Below are 7,839 nucleotides of genomic sequence, written 5' to 3'. Positions count from 1 at the left end.
GTGTTTATATCAGCCTCCAAGCAATTGTAGTGACTAATAACACTGATATTTTCAAATGCAGATCCTGCCATTTCCCCTGGAAGCTACTTAAATAAAAATGATAAAAGCACCAATACTGCTTATCCCTTTGTGATGAAAAACACATATTTATTTATGTGCTGAGTTTATGTGTCAGGGTTTGGTAACAGGGGTGCTGCAGGGAGTTCTGTGAGCAGAGGCAGTGCTGCCCCATGTCAGACCAGAGCCAGCACCAGCTGCTCCAAAACAGAGCCGACACTGCCAGAGCTGTGAGCACCATTCCTTAGTTCTCACTGCTCTGGTCTGTTAGTAATTGGCAATAAATTATATAAATCTTCATGTGCTAAATCTGTTTTACCCATAAAAGTAATGGTGTGAGCAATATCCCTGTCCTTATCTCAGTCCACAACTGTTGGTTTTTTCTTTGTCATCATATTTTCTCCCCTTTTTTGAATGGGGGGGAGGAGTGAGAGGACAGTGTGATGGAGCTGAACTGCCTGCTGGTGTGTAATAATAACAACATGTCATAGTCAGTCCTCATGTGCTTGTAAACCTCATGCAACTTGAAGCTTAAAGACTTGGGTTACAGAATCAGTGTTAGAGGTGAAACAATTTTTTTTTCCCCACTTATTTTTTCTGGCATCTTGTGAAAAAAGGATAAAAAATGATTCTCTGATATTACTGCATTCTATCATCCCATAAAATCCTTTTACCATAGAATAGGGCTGAATTAATTGCTCAGGATGCTGATATTACAGTGCTTGAAGGCGTGACCTATTATCACCTTTCTCCTACTGTTTTGCAGTATAACTTGTTGAAATCATAGAATCATGGAATCATAGAATCATAGAAAGGTTTAGATTGGAAGGGAACTTAAAGTCCATCCAGTTCCAACCTACTGCTGTGGGCTGGTTGTCACCCAGCAGATTGGGCTGGCCAGGGTCCCATCCAATCAGGCCTTGAATGCCTCCAGGGATGAGGCACACACAGCTTATGTAGGCAGTCTGTGTCAGGAACTCACCACTCTCTGGGTGAAATGTTTCCTACTAATATCTATCCTAAATCTTCCTTCTTTTAGTTTAAAGACATTACCCCTTGTTCTTTTGCTAATTTCACATGTAAAAAGTCAGTCCCCCTCCTGTTTATGAAGTACTGTCCTCACAGCAGAAGTGTTCCCACGCTCTGAACATCTTCATGGCCTCTGGACCCCTGCAGCACTGGGCTCCCCTTCCTCCTTGTGCAGGAGGCTCCAGTTCTGGATTCAGTACCTGACATGGAGCCTCATGAGGGCAGAGCAGCAGGGGACAGTCTCCTTCCTGCCCTGCTGCCATCCCCCTGTTGATGCAGCCCAGGATACAGCTGGCCGTCTCATGCTCATCTTGTGACCCACCACCAGCCCAAGTCCTTCTCTGCAGGGCTGCTTTCAAAGAATTCTTCTCTCAGTCCGTACACATGTCTGTAATTGTCTCAACCCAAGTGCATCACCTTGCACTTTTCCTTGTTGAACTTCATTAGGTTCTGAAGGGCCCACTTTTCAAGTCCAGATCTCTCTGGATGGCATTCTTTCTTCTAGTGAATTGACTGCACCACCCAGCTTGGTATTATAAGCAAACCTGCTGAGGGTGTTCTTGATCTCATCGTTTATCTTGTTCATAAAGATGCTGAAGAACATTCGTCCCACAACAGACCCCTGGAGGGCACCACTCACCACCAGCCTCAACTGGACAGAGATCACAACACTCTGGATGCATAGTTCCAACCAATTCTGAATAGTCCAGACTTCATCTTTCCAATTCAGAGACAAGGATGTGTTGTGGGACCATGTCAAAGGCCTTGCATAAGACCAGACAGCTACCAGTTGCCTCTCCTTTGTACAGCAATGTCATCACTTCATCATAGAAAGCAACCAGATTGGACAGGCACAATCTGCCCTTGGTGAAGTTGTGGTGCTATCTTGGAGCATCTCCTCATCTTGCATGAGTCTTGCAGGCAATCTGGTTTTAGTTCTCTGAAAGTCTTGTAATTTTACTTTTGCATGGCTATCTTGGGATTTAATATAATTCAGAGAATTTGATAAAACTGTCAAAGAAGTTGGTCAAATGAAGTGTCATTTAAAAAACCCATTTGAGTGGTTTGCTTGTCTAACAGCAAATCTTCCACACCAGCAGTTTCAATGTGAAACTCATTCAAGAATTTGTATGCAACAGATTCCTGTTTCTTAGCAATATATGACACTGCTAACAAACCATGCCTCCTGTTCATTGTCAGGTTTTCAACAACTGACAGCTGAAGTTTCTTGTGCAGAAAGGGGCAGAATGCAAAAAGCACTTGCACTGCCAGCAGAATGCGTTGGAGCATGGGGTGTGACTCCATCATAATTGTTTATTTTTTTCCATCAAATGAATTTTCATTGACAATATGAAGCTTGCAAAAGTTAGATATGGAAAAATGTGGAAACGATTTCACCAAAAACTGCATTTTTGAAAGCAAACAGTGCTTATGTAGGAGTTAGAGCTCATAGTACTTTTTTCTTCTCTATTCCCTGGGCTGTGAAATGAGGCCCTTTGACTCCTTTCCTGCAATGACAGGTTTTGAGAGATATGTCCCTGGTGAGGGATGCAGAGCCAAGGAAGAACTTACAGAGCTGATCAAACTGACTTTTTTTTCTTCACCATTTCCACTGCTTGCCTGGCAGAAAAAGACACATTTTGTCTCAAAATCTAATCAGTCAAGGTTTCCCCAGCTGGGAATGGGGAAGTGAAGGCCGGTGCTGGGGCAACAGCCTCTGCTCAGGCCCATTTTTGCTGATCCAGCCTGCACATGGGTTTCTCTCTCCTTCCTGTGGCAAAAGAATGGCCAGTGTGTGCCTGGAGAGGCTGGGGGGTATCTGTGTTTAGTTGTGGCCATGGCACTTTAAGGCAGTAGTTACCATCATATGGCCCTGTCCCCAGTATGACCCCCAAGAGGAGCTGCTGAAAAAGTAAAATGGGGGTAAAAAAGCTAAATGTACAGAAGAGAGGGGGATGATGTTCTCATTGTGCATGCAACTAACTCTGCTGTTCCACCTCCCTAAACTGAACCAAAAGGTAACATCAAAGAAGCTCAGTTCTTGAGAAACCTGGGAGTTTTGAGCATTCCTTGGAGGAAGATAACATAGGGGAAAATGTTGTTGATGTGTTGGTATTGCTGGGTTTCCAAGCACTGGATCAGATTGCAAACCTCATGTGGTGGGCAGGTAGAAGGGCAGCAAGGCTTGGAGACATTGTGATTTCCCTTCAGGAGTTATGTGTGAGTGAACTGCATACTCTATCAGTACCCTGATCTCCTTGTGAAGCTCGAGTGCTGGTAGCAGTGAGGGGCCTGAGCTGCACCTTGCAGAGCCTGGGGCTGAGTGGCTTTGTCCTGCATCCTCTCTTCTCCACATGCAATGCTTGGTAGCAAGCAGCCAGCCTCCTTTGGAATCTCGAGGGCCTGGCTGTAAGCAAGCAGAAGGGCTGATGAACAAAGACAAATCTTTCTCCTCTGAGGCCAGATAAGTGCATTTCCTGCCATGAATAACTTTAAATTTCTAGTGTCAGGGTCTCAGCACATGGACATTGTCATTCCTCTGGTTTCCTGTGACTTGTGTCAGGTTGTACATGGTAAAATGCCCAGCTGCTCTTTTTGGCTCAAAAAAACTGATACCCTATTTAGCATTTATCTATCTTTTTTTTTCCCCACTATAAGATCAGCCTTCTTTCCTGGAATTCTCTCTCAAACTACCTGCTGTGCAGGCACATTCTTTATCCAAATCATTAGAAGTCAACCACATTCTGCACACAATAGTCCCAGAAACAGAGACATTGAACGAAGACACAATCTTGGAGGTGCACATAGCTTGTTTCACATGGTATAAACTTACTTGCTTCTATGTCTGCTAGCTCTTGCAGTCCTGTGTTGTAGATAGGGTAAATGTGCGGCCTATTCATTACTTTATGGATATCTGAGATGCTCTCTACAGGTTGCATGGTGCTTAATTTCGCAGGTCTATTGCAACTCAGTTTTTGACTGAGATAGTGATACTTGGTATCTTCAGTGTCACCCAGGCTGGAAATATGCCTATTCTGTTACATTTCTACCCTCTCATTTATGAACAAGAGTAAATGTGCAGGCAGGGTATTATTATTAACATAAAAAGTGAGCTGAGTGCATTAAATAATTGTACTTGATTAAAACTAAGGTAATGTTCACCCTGCACAGTTACGGTGCAACACTAAGTAAAGTATGTCTTTGCTTCTGCAAAGCAAGAACCTTTGTTTTAGAGCATGGAAGAAATCTGAGAGACAATGGCATTGCTGGCATTGGTCCAGAAATTGGAGTTTTGAAATTAATGATGTGCTACATTTTTTTGAAAAAAAAAAAAAAATAAATAAATCTTTCCATATTATGTATGTGTATGTGTGTATTTCAGCTAGCAGGAGTCATAATGACTTCACATCAGTTTATATTTTCTGTAAAATCAAAGTAATTCTCCCTTACTTTTGGGCAGAAAAGGACATTGTAGTGCAGAAGAACTACACCTGGTCTTTAGAACCAGTCTCCAGCTTTATCTTGCAATACATTAATAAAAGTGAATTCTTAAATTAAATAAAGTAAATTAAAAAAAAAAAAAGACTAATTACAGCATATTTAGATGTAGAGTCATCTAAAATGCCAAGTATGTGATGACTGCTATTGACATCAGTGAATTTTGGTTTGATCCATGAAGTTTTGAGTAGGAAATGAATCAGATGCAAATAAAGATGCAAGCACTTTAACAGATCTGAGGAAAATAACGAAAACTCTTAACTAGATTGTCAACTTAGTTGACTTGTTGACCAACACCTTAAGTAGCTATTTCTGTGAGTCAAATTGAAGTTTCAAGATTATACCTTTCTATCATGTTCTAATGAACCTCTGCAACATACACATACATGTGCTCCTAATTTCTGTTTTATTTTCCTGAAACTTATACTAGTATATTTTTGAAAAAAAAAAAGAAAAGCATTTTCTCTAAATGCTTATAACTATGGAAGAAAAGATTGTTTCCAATTAGTTCTAACCTGTTTGTATGCATCTGGAAACAGTGGTACTTTTGTTTATTTTTTTTAATCTGTTAACTTTTGGCATTGGGCACTCTTGCTTTGTCTCTAAGCTGAGCACAATCACGTTTAACAAAGATGTCATCGCCAGCCTTTGCTGATGATGTACTGGGGAAAGGGTACAGCTGTATGTGCAGCTGATCCTCTGATGGAACAATCTTCATAGCTGGATATTTCCGAGTGTGCATTACTCATAAGGTGTTTAAATCAGGCTGCTGTAATGTTATAATTTAAAGACTAAGAGCGTCTTGAAGCTGCCAGAAGTAGAGGTACGCTCCAAAAACTGTATGTTCAAAGGTTTCAAATTATTTTCATGACAGAGGGGAGCATAAAAACATGGGCTATGCTCATCTGTGACATGAAAAAGCAACCTGACATAGAAAACTATGTATCACCAAACTCTCAGTGATCTTTATAAAGGCTTATTCAAATAAGAGGTTAGTATTTTTGCTTGACTGAAGGAAAAGATTAGAATCATAGAATCATAGAGTAGTCTAGGTTGGAAAGGACCACAATGATCATCTGGTTTCAACCCCCCTGCTATGTGTAGGGTTACCAATCACCAGACCAGGCTGCCCAGAGCCACATCCAGCCTGGCCTTGAACTCCTCCAGGGATGGGGCATCCACAACCACCTTGGGCAACCTGTTGCAGTGTGTCACCACCCTTTGAGTAGAAAATTTCCTCCTAATATCCAGCCTAAACTTCTCCTGTCTCAGCTTAAAACCATTCTCCCTTGTCCTATCATTATCAGCCCACGTAAACAGCCATTCCCCCTCCTGTTTACATGCTCCCTTCAAGTACTGGAAGGCCACAATGAGGTCTCCCCAGAGTCTTCTATTCTCCAAGCTAAACAAGCCCAGTTCCCTCAACCTTTGTTCATAGGAGAGGTGCTCTAGCCCTCTGATCATCTTAGTGGCCATCCTCTGGAACTTCTCCAACAGCTCCACATCCATCTTGTACTGGAAAGACTCCAGATATGGTCTCACAGGAGCTGAATAGAGGGGGACAATCACCTCCCTCCTCTGCTGGCCACCCCTTTTTTAATGCAGCCCAGAACACAGTTGGCCTTCTGGTCTGCAAGCACATACTGCTGGTTCATGTCCAGTATGTGTATGTGTGTATTTCAACTAGCAGGAGTCATAATGACTTCACATCAGCTTCTCATCCACCAGAACCCCCAAGTCCTTCTCTGCGAAGCTGCTCTCAAGGAGATCTCCCAGTTTGTATAATCCCTGGGATTGCCCCAAACCAAGTGCAGCACCCTGCACTTGACCTTAATGAACCTCATTAGGTTTTTATGGGCCCACTTTTCCAGCCTGTCCAAGTCCCTCTGGATGGCTTCTCTTCCTTCCAGTGTATTGACTGCACCGCTCAACTTGGTGCCATCTGCAAACTTGCTGAAGGTGCACTCGATGCCATTGTCTGTCATTGATAAAGATGTTGAAGAGCACCAGTCCCAACACCAACCCCTGAGGGACACTGCTTGTGACTGGCCTCCACCTTGACACAGAACCATTGATTACAACCCTTTGGCTGCGGCCAGCCAACCAATTCCTAATCCATCGAACAATCTTTTCTTCAAATCCACACCTTTCCCATTTAGAGAGAAGGACATGGTGAAAGTCCTTGTCAAAGGCTATGATACAGGAGTTCAGGTAGATGACATCTGTTGCCCTTTCGCTGTCCAATGATGCTGTCACCTGGACTAATTGGAAGAGACTCTTCCAGGAACTTGAACAAAATTCTATGCTGAGCTGGAAAAAGGAGGAGGCTTTAATATATGATTAATTTGCTAAAAAGATTGTTAAAAGTGTAAGAATGTTTTTTTCCTTTCATCTTTCAGCAAAATACATATCCAACAGAAAGGCACTGCAAATTATCCAATACTTTTGTCCAAGTTATCTTTGACTATTGAAGGGAAAACAAGGATAAACTGTTCTTGCAAAATAAAATTTGTGAAGATCTTGCAGGAATGTGGCAGGAGATGCTGGCTTAGCACCTGCGTGTAGCTCTGTCTGCTGGGCAGAACAAAGAGGATACAGAGATAGTTCTAGTTGGGCAAAACAACAAATTCTGAACCCATATTACAAAAGATGTGTAAACAAAGGAAATGAAGCGGGGTAGCTACTGGGGGATTGCTGATAGGCAAATTGAGAAGAATGTGAACCCAGAGTATCTCAACCAGTGGGGAAAGGAGGAAGGGCTCACTAGCATCAAAGTACAGCAATAAGAGTGGGGCTGTTTACCCCAGTACTTTCAAAGACCCCACAAGGTTATGCCCCAGTGGACTCTCCCTTTATTCGAATAAAGAAAGCTGTAGAATCCTCTGCCTTTTTTTTGGATAAAGATGACTGAGCAAGCTTATTGGAGCAGAAGTTTTCCTAACATGTATTTTAGCAAATTTCTAAAATGATTTATAATTGAACCATACAAAACAACAATTAGCACAGCTTAAGATGTTCATTTAATTCAATTTTATTTCCCTTAAAGAATAATGGGATGCCTCACAGGAAGCATGTTACATGGAAACAGAGCCTTAAGCAAGGATTTTTGTGCTTAACAAAAGATGTCAGTTTGGTTCTTTTCTGATGCCTCTTTTATGTGTAAATATAATAAAAATCTAGTAAATAGGAGAAAAAGAAGAAAAGACTGACCTGAAGTACTTAAGATGAATAGACCTATATTAGAAAACCCTGTAG

Source organism: Meleagris gallopavo, chromosome Z (genome assembly GCF_905368555.1).
Source record: "Meleagris gallopavo chromosome Z, MGAL_WU_HG_1.1, whole genome shotgun sequence".
Taxonomy (NCBI): Eukaryota; Metazoa; Chordata; class Aves; order Galliformes; family Phasianidae; genus Meleagris; species Meleagris gallopavo.
This window is presented reverse-complemented; position numbering follows the sequence as displayed.